Source organism: Nicotiana tabacum, chromosome 8 (assembly GCF_000715075.1).
Source record: "Nicotiana tabacum cultivar K326 chromosome 8, ASM71507v2, whole genome shotgun sequence".
Lineage (NCBI taxonomy): Eukaryota > Viridiplantae > Streptophyta > Magnoliopsida > Solanales > Solanaceae > Nicotiana > Nicotiana tabacum.
The window spans coordinates 202,541,760-202,564,009 of record NC_134087.1 but is presented as its reverse complement, the minus strand read 5'-3'; positions in this window follow the sequence as shown (position 1 = coordinate 202,564,009).

Below are 22,250 nucleotides of genomic sequence, written 5' to 3'. Positions count from 1 at the left end.
GGTTTGTACCCCTCGGGCAGTTCGACATCCGGTTGTATGCAAAGATCTTCGTAGTTCAACCCTTCAATCCCCTTACTTCCTTCAACACCCTAAATTCGACTAGTCAATTTCTTGAGTTCCGAAGCCAGGTTCCTGATGAGTGAATCTTTATCATCAGACTCGGGTGTGCTTGAGATGGGTTGGGTGGAGTGTGGTAAGGTCTCCACATAGATGGGGGTGTTATGATGAGTGTGGAAGTGGTCATTTGTGAAATTCAAAAGTTCAGGGATGAGCAGTGGAGTATTGTTGGATGTGCGGCAAGTATTGCAGTGGTGGTGAGGAGGGGGGTGGTTTTGTGGCTTTGGGATATTTTGTGGAGGCATGGGGTTCTGAGCGTTTGGAAAATTGATATCCAGAGTGGTGAGGGAAAATGACAAGTTTGCCAGATTCCAGACCTGATCAAGTTCCTCCTGAAATTTCAACAGTTTCTGCTCGAGTTGGGACGCACTTTCTTTGGATACTTGAGCACCATGAGTGACCTCTACCCGTTCAGTCCAGTTTTCCTTTCTGGTATTGTTCAAATCTTCCATCTTTCCTTTGTTTCTGTTTCTGATAGGACTAGGAGGAGGAGTGGGTGGAGGGCCCTTTGATCTTGTGGAATATGATGACAATGCCAGAGTGCACGAACTAACCTTTGGGGAGGGGAATAAATAAAACAAAAGTAAAAACAAAAGGTAATAAGTCAGTGCGAATTATAAGAAAAATGTTGCGATATTTAAACACGTAGTGCAAGCATGTAAATCGTGTCCTAATTTGGGAGCCTCGTTGTGCCCGAGGTAGGCCTAGCGACAAATTGATTTGCAGAACTTAGAATGATGAATGCCTCATTTTATTGATAAAAAGTAGACGAATCTCAAATCGACACTAAATAAACAAGAAATGAAAATCACTAATGGCCATTGACCTTATTACATTTTATAAAGCGAAAAGATAAACTCCTATCTACTTGGTCCCTGAAGGACCTTCCTCAGGTTGAATGCTCTCGTTGATCAGATCCTCTCATTCGTGTAGGTTCACCAGTATATTTGGTGCAATGTGGATGCTTATTTTAGTTTCCCGGATATCATCTGCATCCCCTAAATTGATGGCTTCTGTGTCATTTAAGTTGGGCTAGGATTTCTCTTCAAACTGGCTTAACTCTCTATTTATCTCTTCGAAGGCTTCATCCTCATCGTATTTCGATTCATCGTCATAATCGACCTCTTGTACAATTAGTTCGGAATCGGACTGATTTTTTTAGTCTGGGTTGAAAATCCGTTGTGCATGCCATGTCATTAGGACCATATAAAGAGAACTGTTCAGAAAGAGAAAAAGAAGAAAACAAAATTAGAACAAAATAAGAAAAGAAAAGCTTTCACTTCATTAAAATACGGGATACCAGAGTTTCACACTTTGCCTAATACAAAACAAAACTGGATTACAACCCTGGGATAATCCAAAAACAAAAAAGAAAAATCAGAGCCCACTACCATGACTCCCTCCGGGTAGGAAGAGGATTAACTGCCCAATTGTTGATATTGGCCCTAGGTCCCACAAACTGTATATCTGCCCTACTGGACCCTTCTCCAGCTTCTATCATGTTGACATCGACGAACAGCCTTTCAAAACCCTCATTGAAATCTCCGTCTGGCCCAATTAGAGGTCCGAGAATTTTGGGGACTGACAACCTTCCGCTACCTGCTCTGGCAACGGATCTGGAAAGATGTGGAAATGGCTTGGGAAGAACCCAAACTTTCTTCTTCAACTTCTGGGCTGCCTTACATCTGCTGCCGTAGGCTTGAATCCTAGCCCGAAAGTGTCCAGGTTCTTGGGCAAAAAAACTGGCTGGACTATACCTTGCAGATCAACCCCCAAACCTTTTCCTGGTACAACCCCGCTGTTTAGCATTTCTAAGGCTACCATGAAGGTCGCAGCTGCGATACTGGGAAGTGGAAGTTCCTCGCCTTCAGAAATTTTACCCACTGAAACCGTATCGAAAACCTGGTAAACCCACGGTCCCTTATCATCATCAGTCTCTATGAAGGGCACGATGGCATCACTTACGACATTTGCATTGTCTTCCCCATGTACTATGATCTCTTGCCTATCCCACTTGAATTTGACCATCTGATGTTATGTAGAAGGCAGTGCTTTGGCGGCGTGGATCCAGGGTCGCCCCAACAGAAGATTATATGACACTGCCACGTCTAACACTTGAAACTCCATGGTGAACTCGACTGGACCAATTGTTAACTCAAGTATGATGTCACCCACTGTGTCTGTACCACTATCATCAAACCCTCGAACATAGATGTTGTTCTTGTGAATCCGGTCACCATCGACCTTCAGTTTGTTCAATGTGGCCAAGGGACAGATATTGGCACTGGACCCATTATCAATCAGTACTCGAGTGACTACCAAGTCTTCGTACTTCATGGTCAGATAAAGGGCTCTATTATATTCTGTACCTTCCACGGGCAACTCTTCATCTGAAAAAGTGACCCTGTTGACCTCAAAAATCTTGTTTGCTATTTTCTCCAGATGGTTCACAGAGATCTTATCCGGAACATGGGCTTCATTCAAAATTTTCATCAATACCTGGCGGTGCTCGTCTGAATGGATCAACAATGATAACAATGAGATCTGTACCGGGGTCTTCCTCAACTGCTCCACAATGGAATAATCTTGCGCCTTCATTTTCCTTAAAAATTCTTCCGCCTCGTCCTCGGTAACTGGATTCTTTGTCGCTACTGGATTGGCCCTTCTTAACTATGCGGGGGCAAAACACCTTTCCGAACGAGTTAACCCCTGTGTCTCACATATTTCTTCCACAACTTCCTTCCCCCTGTGCATTACTATTACTTGATTGTAGCTCTATGACACAGCTTTCTCGCTGATTATCGGCAACTGCATTACTGGCCTGATAACAACTGGTCCTGTGCATGCCCCCTTCACGGCTACTGGCTTGCTTGATATCTCTTGCACCGTTACTTTGACCGGCTCTGGATTCTTGGCAACATCAGATGAACTCTTCCCCATCATCACCACTGGATTGCCTTCTACCCTTTCCGACTGTACTACCGCTTTTTCACTGATCGACTTTTCTTTCGGACTGGCACAGATCATCATTACCGTTTGTGAGGGCTTCTTGAGCTTCCCTCCTTCGTGCACTAGTTCGATCATGTGGGCTTCATGGTGTGCCGACAAAGGGTTCTGATTGATGTTGGGTGTCTCTGACTCCTGGACCTTGATCCTATTTGTGTCAATAAGATCTTGTATGGCAATCTTCAACTTCAACACTTCTCAGTATCATGCCCGGGAGTCCCCGAACAATATTCACAGCTTACCGAGTGATCCAGATTTTTGGGAAGGGGATTTGGTAATTTGGGCTCCACAGAACTCAATAGTCCTAACTGCCTCAATTTGTGGAACAGAGTAGTATAGGTTTCTCCCAGCGGAGTGAATGTTCTCGGCCTCTGCACCCTTTCATTCCTGAAAGTCTGATTCCCACGAAAACCTGGTCCCGAAGGAATCTTGTAGGCCCTTGGTGGTGGATATGTGTTTTGTGGAGGTGGATATGTGTTTTGTGGAGGTGGACATGTATTTTGGGGAGCCAGCGCATGCCATTGCGGGCGAGCCAGAGGCTGGGTGTAAGTTTGGGCATGATGGACAGAGAAATGTGGCTCTTGTGGTGGGTAGTAGGGCTGTGGAGGGCCATATGGAATGTGTGGGTAATTTGAGTAATGGGGTTTAGGTTGGTAGTGAGGGGGGGGACCTCTGGATCTGGACCAAGTACCTGCCTCGACTGTTGCAACATCTTCCCTTTTCTTTTTTTCGAGCACACCTCCCGTGCCGTTCTGGATAGCCTGAGTGGTTGCTTTAATCGCCGAATAGCTCAGGATTTTGTTGGACTTAAGTCCCTCTTCAATCATACCACCCATTTTCACTATTTCATTGAAAGATTTGCCAACTGACGTCACCAGGTGACCGAAGTAAGTTGGCTCCAGAGTCTGCAGAATGTAGTCCACCATCTCCCCCTCTCTCATCGGAGGATCAACTCTTGCTGCCTGTTCTCTCCAGCGAAACCCAAATTCTCAAAAACTTTCCCAGGCGTCTTCTCAAGTTTCATCAATGTGAGACGGTCAGGGACGATCTCAAGGTTGTACTGAAAGTGACCTGCAAATGCATGTGCTAAATCGTCCCAGGTATACCACCTGCTCGGATCCTGTCTTGTGTACCATTCTAGTGCAGAACCGCTCAAACTCTGACCAAAGTAAGCTATCAGCAGCTCGTCTTTTCCCCCGGCCCCTCTCATCTTACTGCAGAACCCTCGCAGATGTGCCATTGGATCACTATGCCCCTCGTATAGATCAAACTTTGGCATCTTGAACCCTGCCGACAATTGAACGTTTGGGAACGAGCACAGATCTTTGTAGGCCACACTGACTTGGTTGCCCAACCCATAGATATTCCTGAAGGACTGCTCCAGGCTTTTAAACTTTCGAAGCACTTCGTCTTGCTCTGGGCTCTTAGCCGGCTTTTTAGTCTCTACCGGGAGCTCGAAGTGAGTATTATAAGAATGAGGCTCGGGTGCTTTGAAGGTTGGTTTAGGGGGTAATATTAGTTATCGTGAGCCTGAAACAACGGCTCACTAGATGATCTTTGCAGCGTGGCGGGTGGGGGTGCCATGAAAACAGGAACATTTGGTGGAGGAGGGTTCTGATGGGGTTGTGAAGCTTGGGGATCATAGGCATTTCTTCCCTGATAGTATTGGGCAATGGGTAAGCTCATTGATGGGCCAGTGGGAGGGTGTTCCGGAGTCCGAGACGGTGAGAGGGTAGGAGTAGGGGGAGGTATTGGTGATATTTGTCCCCTAGCCCAGGCTAGGGGCATCCCAACTATCTCTTGTCTCAACCTGTCTACTTCCTCCTTCATTATTTGCATCTCCGTCTTTTCCTCCTCAACACTTTTGTCTGAACCAGACATACTTTTTTGGAATGGGCCCTTTAGATCTTGTGTGGTAATGGTAATCTTCCAGAACATTCTAACGAGCTAATTGTTTCGAAATTTCTGGTATCAACAACAAACTTGTTAGCGTTAAAGTTTAACACATATTGCAATTTCACGTTGGGGATGCAATGTTCCTAAGCAGTTTAACCATTTCTATCATGTCTTTGTTCTGGCTACATGCGTCATTCCAACTTCTTTTAAGTGCCTTCAAACTTTCCTTTTTTAGTGGTGGTCGAATCTTATGTGGATTGCCTACGTATCATGTCTCCGCATGAATCAGACCGTGCGTAGTTCTGACGCATAAATGCGAAAGCAAATTTTGGGAATTTTCCATTTCCTTTACTGAAACATTATAATACAAACTAAACATTTTTTGGAAAGGAGAACAAACCCGAAGTAAAACCAATTACGGACTAAAAAAAAACTACTGACAAATTTTGATGCAAAAGAGAATATACAGACAGACAACCGACTCTAAAAACAAAACACTGACTCGAACTATGAATACATTACTGCTGACATGAAGGTAGTGCGGGTCATGTCTTCACACATTCGGCATCTCCTAATGATGGCATGGTCAATAGTCCCAATCTTGTTCCTGGTTCGACCTTTTTCTATGAGCAGACGCCTTATCTGATCACTACAGCCCCCCAAAACCTGAGAATCCTGGAGATGCTGCCTTTGCAGCTGCTGTATTTCATCTTCCATTTGAGCCAGTAAATCGTAACAGTGTCCACTTTTGATTTCATAAGCTTCAGCTTGCTTAGCTGCCTTGTCCTCGAGGGTGGTCATTTTTCCCTTTAGTTTGGCGATGGTTTTTTCATATTCCTTCTTCACATGCTGCAAGTATTGTGTGCGCTCTTTTGTTATTTTTTCCCATTGTTCCCGGAGCTGTGCTATGGGACCCTCGGATTTCTTCAGGTCATCCTGGAGCTCAATGATTTCCTTCTTTAGTCCGTTAATCAATCTTTCATCCGACCGACTCCTTTGCTGATTATCAGCATCTATCCTCATTTGTCGGATCTGAGCCTTGAGAGCCTCATTTTCTTGGCTAACTTGTTCTTCTATCCTTCATCGGTAGCAACTTGCAATCTGTTCTCAAATTTCATATCCTTGATCTGTTTTTTCAGCTTGCCTACTTCGGCCCGGTATTCGCGCTTTTTGGCCAACCAGTCCCACGGTTCTTGTGACGCCTTAACGAACTCTTGAATGTGAGGTTTTTTGGTTGGCCATTCTGGCTCGTCTCTTACAACGTCTCTCTTCCTGTACCAGGCGATATAAGCAGGTGAGACTTCGCCTCTGGATAGGTCGCGCACTCGAGTGTTTACCGTTAAATACTGGCATTCATTCCATATAGAACGAATGGTTTCTTCATGAAATTGGTCCGTTGGTACTAACCTCGATTGCATAAACACTGAGATCTTCATCTGGGTGTACCACCTGACACCTCCCTAACTGTCTCATCACCCGGTAAGGTGCATAAGGCTAAATGCCTCGGAGTCCCATTAAGAGGAAGTAAGGACCCGTGGCGGGCATGTACACAATTTCTTCAACAGGAAGCCAACCGAATGTCCACCCTATTTGTGCTACAGTGATGGCGAGAAGGCAAGATACCCAGTTTTTAGACCCTTCTGGCAATGTAAACCCTGAAACCCTCGTGTTATATCCTTCAATGCAACCTTCGTTTGTAGATCTATAGCTCATATACTGAGGATGATGACACAAGTGCTCGATCATCCACATTTGCAATAACAAATTGCATCATTTGAAAAAATCTACCCCGATTTTACAGGCTGTGAGAGCTCGGTATATCTCGGACACTATCATAGGGGCAAGCGTGCTTTTGTTGTTGGTAATTAGGACCTTGACGACTCCAGCCACCTTCAAATCAATGCCCAAGAGTGCTACCATGAAGGCGAACCGCCTATGTTCATCCCATTTTGTCTGATTCCCTCTGCTGCAAACCCCGCTTTCCAGATCGTCGAACCCTCCTATATGCCCATACCTTTGGTATATGAATGGCAGAGTAGAAAAACCTCTATCTAACTCAAAGTACGAGACTCCCTTACTTATCTTCAGTAAATCCATGAACTTGTGTGAATTGACGGCTCTTGGAGCAATTAGATATTTGTGCCTTAGCCCCTCAGTAATGTCCATATAACCTGCTACCTCTTCTAAGGTTGGTGTGAGTTCAAAATCTGAGAAGTGGAATACACTGTGGGTCGGGTCCCAAAATGTAACCAAAGCCTTTATGATGTCACATCTAGGTCTGACGTTCAACAAACTGGTGAAACCTCCCAGATGTAGTTTGATCTTATCTCGCTTTGACTTTTCCAAATCCTCCCACCACAAGCGCAACTCCAAAGGTATCTTGCTCCTAATTGTTACCGGCAAACTTGGACTCGGGCTCATTCTGTATGTTTGTTTGGGATGATTAACACTCATTGGACTCAAAGAAAGAATAAACTAAAATTGACATACATTTAAATAAAACTTCAGTCTTGTCAATACGGCCTTTCAGCACTTCGAAGAAGATTTAAAGGCTGTGTTTTACCAACCAGACAAAACCTTAAAAATGACCAAAAGTGGCTATTTTCGCAAAAACAACCTTCCGGCGTCTTTTTAGGGACATTCGGCTATTTTTACAAGAATGGAATCACCCGACTTATCTATGATGAAAGATTAAAATTTTTGACATTTTTTGGCTATTTTTGCAAAAGGGGAGGTTGGACCCGATAAGGGCTCCCTACGTATTTCACATCCTGTGAGAATCAAACCGGCGTAGTTCGGGCAACGAAAATAATCTAATTCTGAAAACAAGACTTGTTTAAATAAATTACACTAAAAACATTTTTGTTTTCATTTTCTCAAAATTTTGGCAGAGTTTGCTATTACACTGCTATTTTTTATTTTTCTCTTTTTTCGATATTCCAGTATTTTTAGAAGCCGGTCAGCATGCAAGTCTGCAGCAAATAGATGCGTAAAACAAACAGGATGCAGCAGGATGGTCTTTTTTATTTCAGGTCGCTTGTCCTAGACGGACCCAACCCCTGTGTTGAGTCCCCTAAGTCAAGTGCACATGATGCAAATAAGCGTTCCTACTAGGGATCCGGCATGAGGTTTTGTTATACTAAGTTTATCCTGGGTGTTTGTTCTAGACCTGGCTTACCCGAGCAGACAACTCGAACCGAGGATGGGAACTGTGTACCGATAACCAAAAGATCATCCGGTTTTGCAACTCCTCCAAATCCTCGTTCTATTTTGGGATATGACACTAACAAAAAGAAGTCACGACCAGCGTGCACTCCTCAAGAGAGAGAAGAGAGAGATTTTGTAGCAGTTTATATATACAGTTTAGATAATATCAAAGCGGTAAAAGCAACATTTAGCACATTAGGACAAAACATGTAATAAAATCAGATAATAAATAAATCCAAATATAACAATTTATCTAAGCTCGAATTCTGAACCCTGAACCAGAGATTCTGGGTTCGGTCCCCAGCAGAGTCGCCAGAGCTGTCACACCTCCTTTTTTCACCTACACCCCGCAAAGGGGTGTAAAAGAGAGTTTTTCCAATTAAAGGACAATCAAAACGGGATTTATTATTTAATTCAGAGTCGCCACTTGGGAGATTTATGGTGTCCCAAGTCACCGGTTGGATCCAGAATCGAGGAAAAGATTAACTCTGTTTGACAGTCTGCGCACCAGAAATCCGGATAAGGAATTCTGTTAACCCGGGAGAAGGTGTTAGGCATTCCCGAGTTCCGTGGTTCTAGCACGGTCGCTCAACGGTCATATTCGGCTTAATTATCTGATTTTTATACAATTATGAACCTATGTGCAAATTTTAACTTAAACCGTTTTTATTATTATCATTATTAATTTACCAAAGAATTGCAACGTTGTGAAAACGTATCACGAACCCCGTCACATCAATGTACCCATGGTTATCAACACATTTCGACTCCGTTAAGATTTGGATTTGGGTCACATAAATGTGCACCCGAGTTTAAGAAAGTAAATCATTAAAGGCGCGCCTAAAGCGACTAGCGTATCATCATTTTGGGGAAGGCTGTGAACTTTTGCTAAACGGCCCATCCCGAAGTCTAAGGAATTTTACAAATACTTATAGATGGCCCCGCAGCTTATGTATTTCGTTTGTCGAGGCTCCTCTCATTCATTATTAAAAAAAAATTGCAACGTCATGGAAATGCATCTCGAACCACGTCACAATCAATGTACCCGTGATTGTCGACATATTTTGACTTCGTTGAGATTGGGATTTCGGTCACATAAATGTGCACCTGGGTTTAAGAAGGTAATGTTATTAAAGTACGCGCCTAACAGTGACTAACCCGTTATTACTTTGGGGAAGGCCGTGAAATCTACTAAACGGCCCATCCCGAATTCTATGTATTCATGATATTTCTTTATTGAGGGCCCCGCAGCTTGTGCGTTTTATTTGGCGAGGTTCGTCTCCTTTTTTATTTAAAAAAATAAGCCTAAAGCAACTATAATTTGCTATTTTTATTGTCTCTAAAATAAAAAGAAGTCCTAATTAATGTGTTTTAAGAGCTACTTCCCCTTTAAGAAAGAAACTTATAATTAATCCGCATCGGGCCTCCAAGGCCTACCAGTGGGACAGCCGACTTTCATCTCCAAATCCAAGCACAACTTTCCTAATCAGTTAACTAATTAACAATGGTTACAATTATTATCTTAATAACACATTACCATTAATTTCCAATCTTGTGTTAACTATTGACCATTGTCTATTACTATCAGATTGAAAACGTGTACCATAACATTATTATTACAACTAAAATATATTACTTGTCTAAACTACAACTATACAAGTTTACGCATTGCAAAATATTGTCTAAAACTTGTCTAAACTCACTAATGACAATATTGTCTAAAACTTACATAAATATACGCATTATAAAATAAATAAAAAAGAATTTTACGAGAATACATAGATACAAGTTTAATTCTTAACAAAATATGAATAACGGATGCATTCTTAATCAATAACCACATTTAAACCCATACTTGCTGATTTTAGCTCAATTTTATTAGTGCAGGCGAAATGCATGAATTCGAAAAAACACTTTCCTGTTTCAGCTTGCAGCTTGCTTCTTATTTCAAAATTATACTACAAAACAACACTAAACCAATATGACTATTACATAATCATATTCCAAAATCCAAACAGTCTCGGAATCAAGCAGCCTAAACAAGTTATAAATAGTCCTAATTATACAGTCGTCTATTATTCATGTAATATAAACAGTCATAGTTCAAATCCGTGTAGTCCATATCATGTCAACAAGCCAACTAGTTAAAAAACTAAATAAGTACAACCTTTAACGAACTATAACTACAAGTATTCAAATGAACTCGACTCTGGCATAAAACTACATTTTTCACTCCAAGGTTGAACTTACATCAAGGGAATTTGAAGCATGTACCTGGTATTGACAATACAAGAAGAGGAAGAAGAGGATCAGCAGCAGCAGTAGTAACAAACAGCAGTTGCAACAGCAGTGCAACAACAAATAACCAGCAGCTATAAACGACTCCAAGTATAGAGCAGAAGTAAAAGGAAGAAAGGTTCTAGCTATTTCAAATCCTAAGCGAGGCAATGAAACAGTAGCTATTCTTTTTCAACTCCCTCAAGCTCTCCAAAAAAAATCTTCTTTTTCAGTCCTAATCCTCCTCTCTTTATATAGCCATCCAGACCTACCCTCTCTTTCAAACTTAACTGGCCGACCCCCTTCCCCACTAAAAATCTGCATTTTTCACTTAAAACCCACTAAGGAAAGCTTTTCCTTATTTTCAGCCCCCATTCCCTCTTGTTCCCCATTACCTTATTAATTTAAAGACATTTAATACCCCACTAACAAGTCACTAACACTAAAATATTACCCTAACTGTTCCATTCCCAAATAACCCCTGATACCCCTTATTATTACTGCCCCAATACAATCTATTCATCTGCATTAAAACCTTTAACTCTAAAATCTGTTCAAGCTAATCAATTATCTAAAACTAATTCTGATTAACAGCTATAACCAACTTACTTCTGATAACTGAATGACTAAGGTTAAATTTCAATTGAAACAAATGAACTGAAATTAAATCAAAACCAAATTAACATAACACAGAACTCAACAGAATCATTAAAACTGGAGCTGGAACTGAATCAAAATCAACATGAATACAGGATCATTGTCAGCCTATTGACAATGCCCTAAAGCTAATTGCCTAAAGATCAGCACATACAACATTCGACCTCAAACCATTTGACGAAACTACTAATAAAACTGAATTAATCGACGATAACTAATTAACTGATTGCCTACAACAATTAACAACAATCAATCAGAAATAGATAATCAGGCAATTCAAGCGGCATTGACATAAACAAGGATTTATAATAAAACTTAACTAATCGATGAAACTTATTCGAATCTATTACACAGCCTATAATTATTCACAACAACGAGCAGAAACAAATTCGACCAAATAAAAAGGTCTGAGGGAGAAGAACAGAACAATCGACAAAAATTAGAAAATTAATATAACAATACTTGACAAATAAACAGACGTTTAAAACATCAAAATAGAATAAAAGGAGAGAAGGAAAAATACCTTAAATGGAACAGAGAACAGACGGACTTGAATTGACTCGGACTTGAACTTTTTGAGGTCAAACGGACCTTAATCGAGTGTTCTCAACTGAGAACACTTCGACTAAGGTCAGTTAAACACCCAAATCCCCTTAAACTTCGGACAGAAACCAGTTTTGGTTTTCTAGGGTTCTTACGTTTTGATTTGGGGTTCGAGTGTTTCTAGCCAGATTCGAACCAAACTAATGGTGGTTTGGTCATGAGGGAAGTCAAGGGGTGCCAGGGTGTGAGTTCAGGGCAGATTGGGGTAGGTCCAGGTTTTTCTCAAATCTTCAAATGAAGATTCGAGATGTTTGAGGATGATTCGAGGTTAAAGGGGTAGGGATCTGTGTTGAGGGCGGTTAGGAGGTTCTGTGGTGTGAATTTCACAGCTATCGGAGCCGATGGGTTTCAGGCGAAGGGAACGAGGGTGGCTAGGGTTTTGGGGGCGTGTCTGAAGGGTCTGAGAGAGATGATGGGGCGAGGGGGGGTTTGGTTTGGGGGGGGGGGTATGGTTTGGACTTATATACGGGAGGGGGCGTTTGATCTTGGCCGTTGGATCATTCATGATCAACGGCCCTGATCACTTCACTAAGGAGGAACGGTGTCGTTTGGAGTAGTACTGGGGCGGTCTGGGTATTGGAGTGACGGGTCGGGGGTCGGGTTTGGTCAAGGCTTTGGGACCGTTTGATCAGCTGAGATCAACGGTCCAGATTGAAATGCCTGAAACGACATTGTTTGGTTGAGGCTGGAGACGGGTCTGGGCTAGTTGGGCCAGTTTCGAACGGGTTTGGACGATTTTGTGTTTGGTATGGGGATTTTTGGCCTAGATATTGTTTCCTCCCTTTTATTAATTCTCTCTTTATTTTCTTCCTATTTCTTTTATTCTTTTCATTCATTTTGATTTCTAAATTATTTTCTAAAATCATAAACCAAGTTAACTTATTAAAATTCTAATTATCTTTTAATAATATTTATCACATACAATTAAATGTCAATTAACAATAAAATCACACAATTCAACATTAAATGCTAAAAATGCAAAGTACATTATTTTTTATGATTTTCATTTTCATAAAACAAATCACTGGTTAATTAATCCTAAATTGTAAATGCAAATGCAACACATATATTTTTGTATTTTTCTTAACTAAAGTAGAAATAAACACGCGCAGACAAAAATACCAATAAATTACAAACAACACAAAACCATTTTATTTTGAATTTTTGGGAGTAGTTCTCATAGAGCAAAAATCACGTGCTAACAATAACTATCCACCCCCAAAAGCCAACAAAAATCCTCTTGGAACAGGTTTTAGACCCAATCAAGCCTTTAAGAATGAGAGGCTGCAGAAGCAGAAGACTTTTACTCCATTGGGAGAATCCTATACTAGTCTATTCCACAGGCTGAGACAGTTGGGCATGTTGAATCCGATCGAAGCCAAACTGCCAAATCCCCTTCCCAGAAATCGTGATCGCTCGGTGAGTTGTGAGTATTTTTCAAGGGCCCCGGGCCATGACACAGAGAAATGCTGGAAATTGAAAACAGTTGTACAAGAGCTCATTGATACTCATCGGATTGAGGTTCAGGCCCCAGAAGCACCAAATATCAACCAAAATCCGCTGCTAGCTCACCATGAGACCCATATGTTTGAGTTGATACACAAGGGAGGGGAGGCTAAGAAACCTTCGCAGACAGTGATGATGATCCGCTCCAGTGAAACTAGTTCAAAGGAAAAGGTAACCAGTGGGAAATCAGTGGTCCAGTTGCAAGGGGTAGACAATAAGCCAGCTGTGGTAGCCGGGAAAGGGTTGTCAAGCGATGTCACAGTGAAACCAGAGAAAGTTAAAGTGGTGGTACCAGGGGTTACAGGTAAACCTGTTGTGGTTGTGAAGGGAGCTTGCACAGTGCTTGTTATTATAAAACCAGTAACTCAGCTTCCAGTGATCAATAGCAAGGGGGTCCCGTGGAATTATGAACGAGTGACAGTAACTTACCAGGGGAAAGAGGTTAAAGAAGAAGTGTGTGAGACCCATGGTTTAACTCGATCGGGAAGATGCTTTGCCCCCGAAGAGTTGAGGAAAGCTAAGACTTCAAAAGATAACCCAGTATTGGTGAAGAAAGTCATGACCGAGGAAGAAGCAGAGGAGTTTTTGAGAAAGATGAAAGTGTCAGATTATTCCATTGTGGAGCAGTTGAGGAAAACACAGGCTCAGATTTCATTATTGTTGTTATTGATCCATTCTGACGAGCACCGTCGGGCCTTGATGAAGATCTTGAACGAGGCTTACGTCCCTGACAAAATCTTAGTAAACCACTTAGAAAAGATAGCTAACAAGATATTTGAGGTGAACAGAGTCACGTTTTCTGATGATGAGCTACCCACGGAGGGCACTGAGCACAATATAGCTCTCTATCTGACGGTGAAATGCGAAGATTCTGTGGTTACTCGAGTACTGATTGACAATGGGTCTAGTGGGAACATTTGTCCTCTCTCCACGCTGAACAAGCTTAAAGTGGAAGATGAAAGAATTCACAAGAATAGTATTTGCGTTCGGAGATTCGATGGTGGAGGGAAAGATTCAATTGGGGACATAGTGCTTGAGCTCACCATAGGGCCAATTGAATTTACTATGGAGTTCCAGGTGCTCGATGTGGCTGTTTCATACAATCTGTTGTTAGGACGACCTTGGATTCATGCTGCCAAGGCAGTCCCATCTACTCTGCATCAAATGGTCAAGTTTGAATGGGATCGACAGGAAATTGTTGTACACGGCGAAGATAATTTGTGTGTGACCAATGATTCCATTGTTCCATTCATAGAGGTCGATGACGACAAGGGACCCTGGGTTTATCAGGTTTTCGACATAGTATCGGTAGAGAAAATTTTGGAAGGAAAGAGCGTTCTAACTCCAAAGATGGTTGCGGCATCAGTCATGGTAGCCGTTGAAATGTTGAAAAATGGTTTTGTACCGGGCAAGGGTTTGGGTGCATCTTTGCAAGGTATTGGGAAACCAGTTTCTCTTCCAAAGAATCTGGATACTTTTGCTCTGGGGTTCAAGCCTACAGTTGCCGACGTGAGACGAGCCAGGAAAATGAAACAGAAAGCATGAGCATTTCCAAAGCCAATCTCGCGTCTCTCCAGATCATTCGTCAGGCCGGGTATCAGAAAGCAATTATTGTCAAAGGTTCCTGGATCATTGATTGGTGCTGATGGAGACTTGGAGAAGGGGTTCGAAAGGTTATTCGCCGAGGTTAACATGGTTGAGGCTGGCAAAAGGTCAAGCAAGGCAGATGTGCAATTCGTGGGACCACGTGCAAAAGTCAACAACTGGGAAGCTACTCCTCTTCCTATCCGGAGGGAGTCTTGGTAGTGGGTTTTGATTTTCTTTTAGTTGTCTGGATTATTCCAGGATCTGTAATTCAGATATTATGTTCTATCCAGTTGGATGTGTTAAAACCCTGTTATCTTTAAATTCAATGAAATGAAATTGTTCTTTTTCCTTCATTTCTTCTAATTTTATTTTTGTTTTCTTCTTTTGTATAGTTCTTTTTATGATGATATCAATGACATGACATACATGAGGAATCTTCGGCCCAGTTTTAAAAGCCAATCTAACTTTGAAATAATAATACAAGAAATTGAGTGTGATGACAAGTTGGAATTTGATGATGATGAGGCCTATGAAGAAATTAGTAAAGAATTAAGTCATTGTGAGGAAAATCCCAAACCTAATTTGAACGATACAGAAGCAGTTAATCTAGGGGACCAAGATAATCTCCGTGAAACTAAAGTAAGTGTCCATATGGAACCACAACTCAGGGAGGAGATAATCAAAGCACTGTTCGAATTCCAAGATATTTTTGCATGGTCCTATGACGACATGCCGGGTCTAAGCACTGATTTAGTGGTTCACAAGTTGCCCACTGACCCGGCATTCCCTCCTGTCAAACAGAAGCTGAGAAAGTTCAAAACGGATATGAGTGTAAAGATCAAAGAAGAGGTCACCAAGCAGTTCGATGCGAAAGTTATTCGGGTCACGCGGTATCCCACCTGGTTAGCCAATGTTGTGCCTGTGCCAAAGAAGGATGGCAAGACCAGGGTGTGCGTTGATTATCAGGATCTCAACAAAGCAAGTCCGAAGGATAATTTTCCCCTGCCAAACATCCATATATTGATTGACAATTGTGCCAAACATAAGATTGGTTCTTTTGTGGTTGTTACGCGGGTTATCATCAAATCTTGATCGACAAAAAAGATGCAGAAAAGATGGCATTCATCACGCCGTGGGGAACGTACTGCTATCGGGTCATGCCATTCAGTTTGAAAAATGCTGGGGCGACCTACATGAGGGTAATGACAACAATATTCCATGATATGATACACCGGGAAATCGAGGTGTACGTGGATGATATGATCATAAAGTCTAGAAAGTAGTCTGACCATGTCAGGGATTTTAAGGAAGTTCTTCCAAAGGCTTCACAAGTACAATCTTAAGCTCAACTCGGCAAAATGCGCTTTTGGGGTGCCGTCTGGGAAGTTGTTGGGGTTCGTAGTCAGCTGTCGGGGTATTGAATTGGACCCATCGAAAATCAAGGCCATCCAGGAATTGCCACCTCCGAAGAACAAGACCGAGGGGATGCGTTTGTTGGGGAGATTGAATTATATCAGCAGGTTCATCGCTCAGCTCACGACAACTTGTGAGCCTATCTTCAAGCTGTTAAAGAAAGACACTGCGGTCAAATGGACAGATGAATGTCAGGAGGCATTTGATAAGATAAAGGGGTATTTGTCAAATCCACCCGTGTTGGTCCCGCTAGAACCAGGGCGACCTTTGATTCTATATTTGATGGTATTGGACAATTCATTCGGCTGTGTATTTGGTCAACATGATATCACTGGCAGGAAGGAGCAGGCCATCTACTACCTCAGCAAGAAATTCACGTCATACGAGGTTAAGTATACTCACCTTGAAGTTGAAACATTATTTGTCATCTTATACTACTTACCTCATATCTTGCTTGGATCCATTGAAGTATATCTTCCAGAATCCTATGCCCATAGGAAGACTTGCAAAGTGGCAGATCCTGCTCACAGAGTTTGACATTGTCTACGTAACTCGAACTGCAATGAAAGCGCAGGCTTTGGCGGACCATTTGGCCGAGAATCCGGTTGATGAAGATTACGAACCTTTGAAAACTTATTTCCCCGATGAAGAGGTGATACACATTGATGAGTTGGAGCAAGTTGAGAAGCCGGGATGGAAACTTTTCTTTGATCGGGATGCAAACATGAAGGGCGTGGGGATAGGAGGGGTACTCATTTCTGAAACAGGGCAACACTACCTTGTTACGGCTCAGCTTCATTTTTACTGTACCAACAACATGGCTGAGTACAAGGCATGCATTCTGGGTTTGAGGTTAGCTGTGGATATGGGTGTCCAGGAAGTCTTGGTCTCGGGTGACTCGGACCTTCTGGTGCACTAGATTCAGGGAGAATGGGAAACACGGGATTTGAAACTCATACCGTACAGACAATGTTTGCATGATCTTTGTCAACGGTTTCAGTCGATAGAATTCAAGCATATCCCAAGGATCCATAATGAAGTCGCCGATGCTTTGGCTACTCTGGCATCAATGTTACATCATCCAGATAAGGCTTATGTGGACCTTTTGCAGATTCAGGTTCGTGATCAGCATGCTTACTGTAATATGGTGGAAGAAGAACTTGATGGGGAGCCATGGTTCCATGATATCAAAGAATACATCAGGATGGGGGTATATCCGGTACAGGCCACAGGTGATCGGAAAAGAACAATTCGACGATTGGCGAGTGGATTTTTCTTTAGTGGAGGGGTATTGTACAAAAGAACTCCCGATCTGGGATTGCTAAGATGCATAGATGCTACACAGGCCACAACTATCATGACCGAGGTACACTTCGGGGTTTGTGGACCGTATATGAGTGGGTACGTTCTGGCAAACAAGATTCTCCGAGCATGTTATTATTGGCTCACTATGGAGCGGGATTGCATCAGTTTTGTGCGCAAGTGTCATCAGTGTCAGGTGCACGGGGATTTGATTCATTCCCCACCATCTGAATTGTATACAATGTCGGCACCATGGCCCTTTGTCACTTGGGGCATGGATATCATTGGGCCAATCGAGCCAGTAGCATCAAACGGACACAGATTTATTCTGGTAGCCATTGATTATTTCACTAAGTGGGTTGAAGCGAAAACTTTCAAATCTGTGATGAAGAAAGCAGTGGTCGATTTTGTGCATTCAAATATCATTTGTCGGTTTGGGATTCCAAAGGTAATCATCATGGACAATGGCTATAATCTCAACAGTCATCTAATGACGGAGACATGTCAGCAGTTTAAGATTATACATCGCAATTCCACCCCATATCGCCCTAAGGCGAATGGAGCAGTCGAGGCAGCCAACAAGAATATAAAGAAGATACTTCGAAAAATGGTGGAAGGTTCTAGGCAATGGCATGAAAAGTTGCCGTTTGCATTGTTGGGTTATCGCACTACTGTCCGTACTTCAGTAGGAGCAACTCCTTATTTGTTGGTGTATGGTACGGAGGCAGTAATGCTCGCGGAAATTGAAATCCCATCCCTTCGGATTGTCGCTGAGGCAGAAATTGATGACATTGAATGGGTCAAAACCTGCTTGGATCAATTAAGTCGGATTGATGAAAAAAGATTAGCAGCAGTGTGTCACGGCCAATTGTACCAACAGAGAATGGCGAGAGCATATAACAAGAAGGTACGTCCACGGAAGTTCGAAGTGGGTCAGTTAGTGTTGAGACGTATCTTGCCTCATCAGGTTGAATCAAAAGGGAAGTTCGCCCCAAACTGGCAGGGGCCATTTGTTGTAACTAAAGTGTTGTCCAATGGCACACTATATTTGACAGATGTAGAAGGGAAATGTGTAGAAATGGCTATCAATTCCGATGTAGTCAAAAGATACTATGTATGATTTCTTCCTTTGATTGTACTTGTTTGTATTTGGCATATTTTGAAGATTGAAATGACGAAGGCGTTTTGTTCTGCTATCTAAACACTTTATCCTTTGTTACCCCCTTTTTTAGCCTTATTTATTTTCTTTCAGACCCCCCTTTCGGGATCAATGACACAATTCAGAAATGCAAGTGCGAAGGATAAGTAAGTGAAAAGAACAAGAAAGAATGAACAAGAAAAGCAAAGGGAAAAGAAAAATGAAAAGAGAGAAGAAAGAGAAAGAGAAAGAAAAGAAAAGAAAAGAGAAAAGCAAAAAGAAAAAAAGGAGAAAAAAAAGAAGAAAAAAAGAGAAGAACAACAGAAGAAAAAGAGATAAAGAAAAGAAAGAGAGAAAATAAAATCACAACAACAAAGTAATTTCTACGACATGAACTACGTTCGACCTGATTATTTTTAAGGATACGTACGCAGCCTCACGGTTCGGTCTCATCGAAACAAAAATCCAAAAGTCCTCAAGCAAGAAACTGGGGCAGAAGTCGTGGTTGTTGTGGGAAACCTGATTCCGAAAGTTGTAATTCTAACTCATTTGAATTGTTTTGAGCCTTTTATACCCTTTATTCCTAGCCCTGTCCAAAAGCCCACATTACGGTCCAAAGAAAGACCTTCTGATCAGTCTTTGAGAAATGCCAAGTCAAGCAGGTAAAAGTAATTCATGTCGGGGGAAACACTCTAGTTTAAGCAAGGAGGGAAATAAAATGAGAAAGTCTTATTGGTGAAAACCCTCACGGGCACCGTAAGGCGATGGGAGTTGAGAGAAATTAAAATGAAAGAGTCTTATTGGTGAAAACCCTCACGGTCACCGTAAGGCGAAAGTGAGTTGAGAGAAATTAAAATGAGAGAGTCTTATTGGTGAAAACCCTCACGGGCACCGTAAGGTGAAAGTGAGTTGAGAGATGAACGAAGGAAAGAGGTCTGCTGGTGAAAACCTTTCAAGGCGCCGCAGGATGAACCAGGTCAAGGTTTGGGTAAAGTAATCAGGTCATGGAAATTCTAGGGCAACGAAGTATGGCAACTGAAAGTCGATTAGTTGGACAGATTGGGCTGATTAATCCGAAATGCATGTCATGAACATTGGTACCAGCTGTTCCACTCAGATAAGTTTCTTTTTCTTTTTCCTTTTGTAGCAGTCATCTGGTTTTGGATTATTCTTATCCTTAACCCGCAAAGTTATTGCATTTCATTTTCTTTTGGGTATTTATCTAAAGATGTTTCAATGTCAGTCTTGTCCAAATCAAGTGAAAAGGATTTCAAAGCTCACTACCAACTTCCAAAATTGCAAAGCACAGAGTGGTCAAAGCATACTAAGGATAACATGATGTAAGAGAGAGGTACAAGGAATCACCGGAAGTTTCATCGGTGGAATGGATTGGTAATGTCATGGGAGATGCAAAGGTTCAGATAAAAAGGTCAGAGGTAAAACAATAGCATGGGTATAGAACACTCGGTTTGTCAAAGGTCATGGGGTGTGAGAGTCAGTCACAAAGTCAAAGCGGTTCAAGACCAGTTCGGGGAAGCCAGTCAAAACAAAACAATGTAGCGGAAAGATCTTCAGCAAGAATGCCATCAGCTAACCACCATATTAAACTGACAAATTTTCTTATATTGAAACAGGGGTAGAAAAGTTCGTTTGTTTTAGAGGAACTCTCTGTGGAGAAAGGCAGTCACCGAACAGGTTTGATTTAAGAGTTTTCAGGACCCTCCTGGAAAATGGGACCTAGTTTAAAGTTCAGAAATAGCATAATCTAGAATAAATGTATCTCAAAGTAATATAAGTTGGTTTAGAAGTTTGCAGGTTCGAGAATAGGATTCAATTAGGAGTTGTCAGGACCCTCCTAAATAATGGGACTTAGTTTAAGATTTCAATTAGGTAACAACATTTAGCGCAAATTGTGTTGTAGGATAGTATAATTCAGCCATGAAAGTTGTCACCCTTAAGATAAAATTTGACCTTTGATTTTCAGGACCCTCATGGATAACGAGGAGTAGTTTAAAGATCCTATTAGATAGCAAGATTTAGCAGAAGTCACACCTGTAGAAGATATAACTTAGATCTAAAATTGTCGTTTAGTTAAGAGTTGTCAGGACCCCTCCTGAATAATGGGACCTAGCTTTCAAACTATTAGTAATACTTGGTAATATGATTTAGTTTTACACTGACATCTGCGCCCAGCCACCAAACTGGGGCAGAAAAATTTCCTCTGTTTTGTCATTTTGTAGAAGTTAGGAGCCTGCCTGGAGAGCAAGGAATACATTTCAAGTTGAAGTTAGAAGCCCGCCTGGAGAACAGGGAATGCCTTCAAATGTATCAGTCAGGAGCCCGCCTGGAGAGCAGGGAATACTTTCAAATGCAGCAGTCAGGATCCCGCCTGGAGAACAAGGGAGTACCATTTAAGTTCTAGCTTTCAAATTCTTTGTTTCGTCTAAGTTGAAGTCAGGAGCCCGCCTGGAGAGCAGGGAATGCCTTCAAATGTAGCAGTCAGGAGCCCGCCTGGAGAGCAGGGAATACTTTCAAGATGAAGTCAGGAGCCCGCCTGGAGAACAAGGGAGTACCATTCAAGTTTTAGCTTTCAAATTCTTTGTTTCGTCTAAGTTGAAGTCAGGAGCCTGCCTGGAGAGCAGGGAATACATTTCAAGTTGAAGTCAGGAGCCCGCCTGGAAAGCAGGGAATACTTTCAAGTCAGCAATCAGGATCCCGCTTGGAGAACAAGGGAGTACAATTCAAGTTTTAGCTTTCAAGTTCTTATCAATATTTGGTAATGTGATCCATTTTACACTTACATCTGTGCCCAGCCACCAAACTGGGGCAGAAAATGTTTCCTTGTTTTGTCATTTTGTAGAAGTCAGGAGCCCGCCTGGAGAGCAGGGAATACATTTCAAATTAGCAGTCAGGAGCCCGCCTGGAGAGCAGGGAATACATTTCAAGTCAGCAGTCAGGAGCCCGCCTGGAGAGCAGGGAATACATTTCAAGTCAGCAGTCAGCAGCCCGCCTGGATAGCATGGGAATACATATCAAGTTCAGCAGTCAGGCACCCACCTGAAGAAGGGGAAAGCATCTCAGTTTGCAATTCAAGGTGGCAACAAACGGATGTTTCCGAGAGAATGGAGGACAACAAGGCAACAAGAAACACAAGAGCAAGCTTGAAGATATAGATAGGACTTTTGTAATACATAGATCATAGTCTAATCTAGCTTCTTGGTTTATTTTGACATGGTGTAATAAGGGGGTTCAGTAAGCAGTAGCAGCAGCAGCAACAACAGTGGAAGCCCAGCTTCATGGTAGTCCCAGCTACCAAACATTCCTGAACTACACTGACCTGATTTCTTTTTTTAGCCAAGGATATGTAGGCAACCTTGGAAGCAGGGTGCGGTCAAATTTTTCAAAGATGCTTCCCACGGAGTATTCAGATGGGCAAAAATCGCTCGTATACGCTCACTTTATTTTTGCACGAAAACTCTTCGTGTTTCCGCGCAAAGAGGGGCAGCTGTGAGCACGTGATTTTTGCCCTATACGAATTACT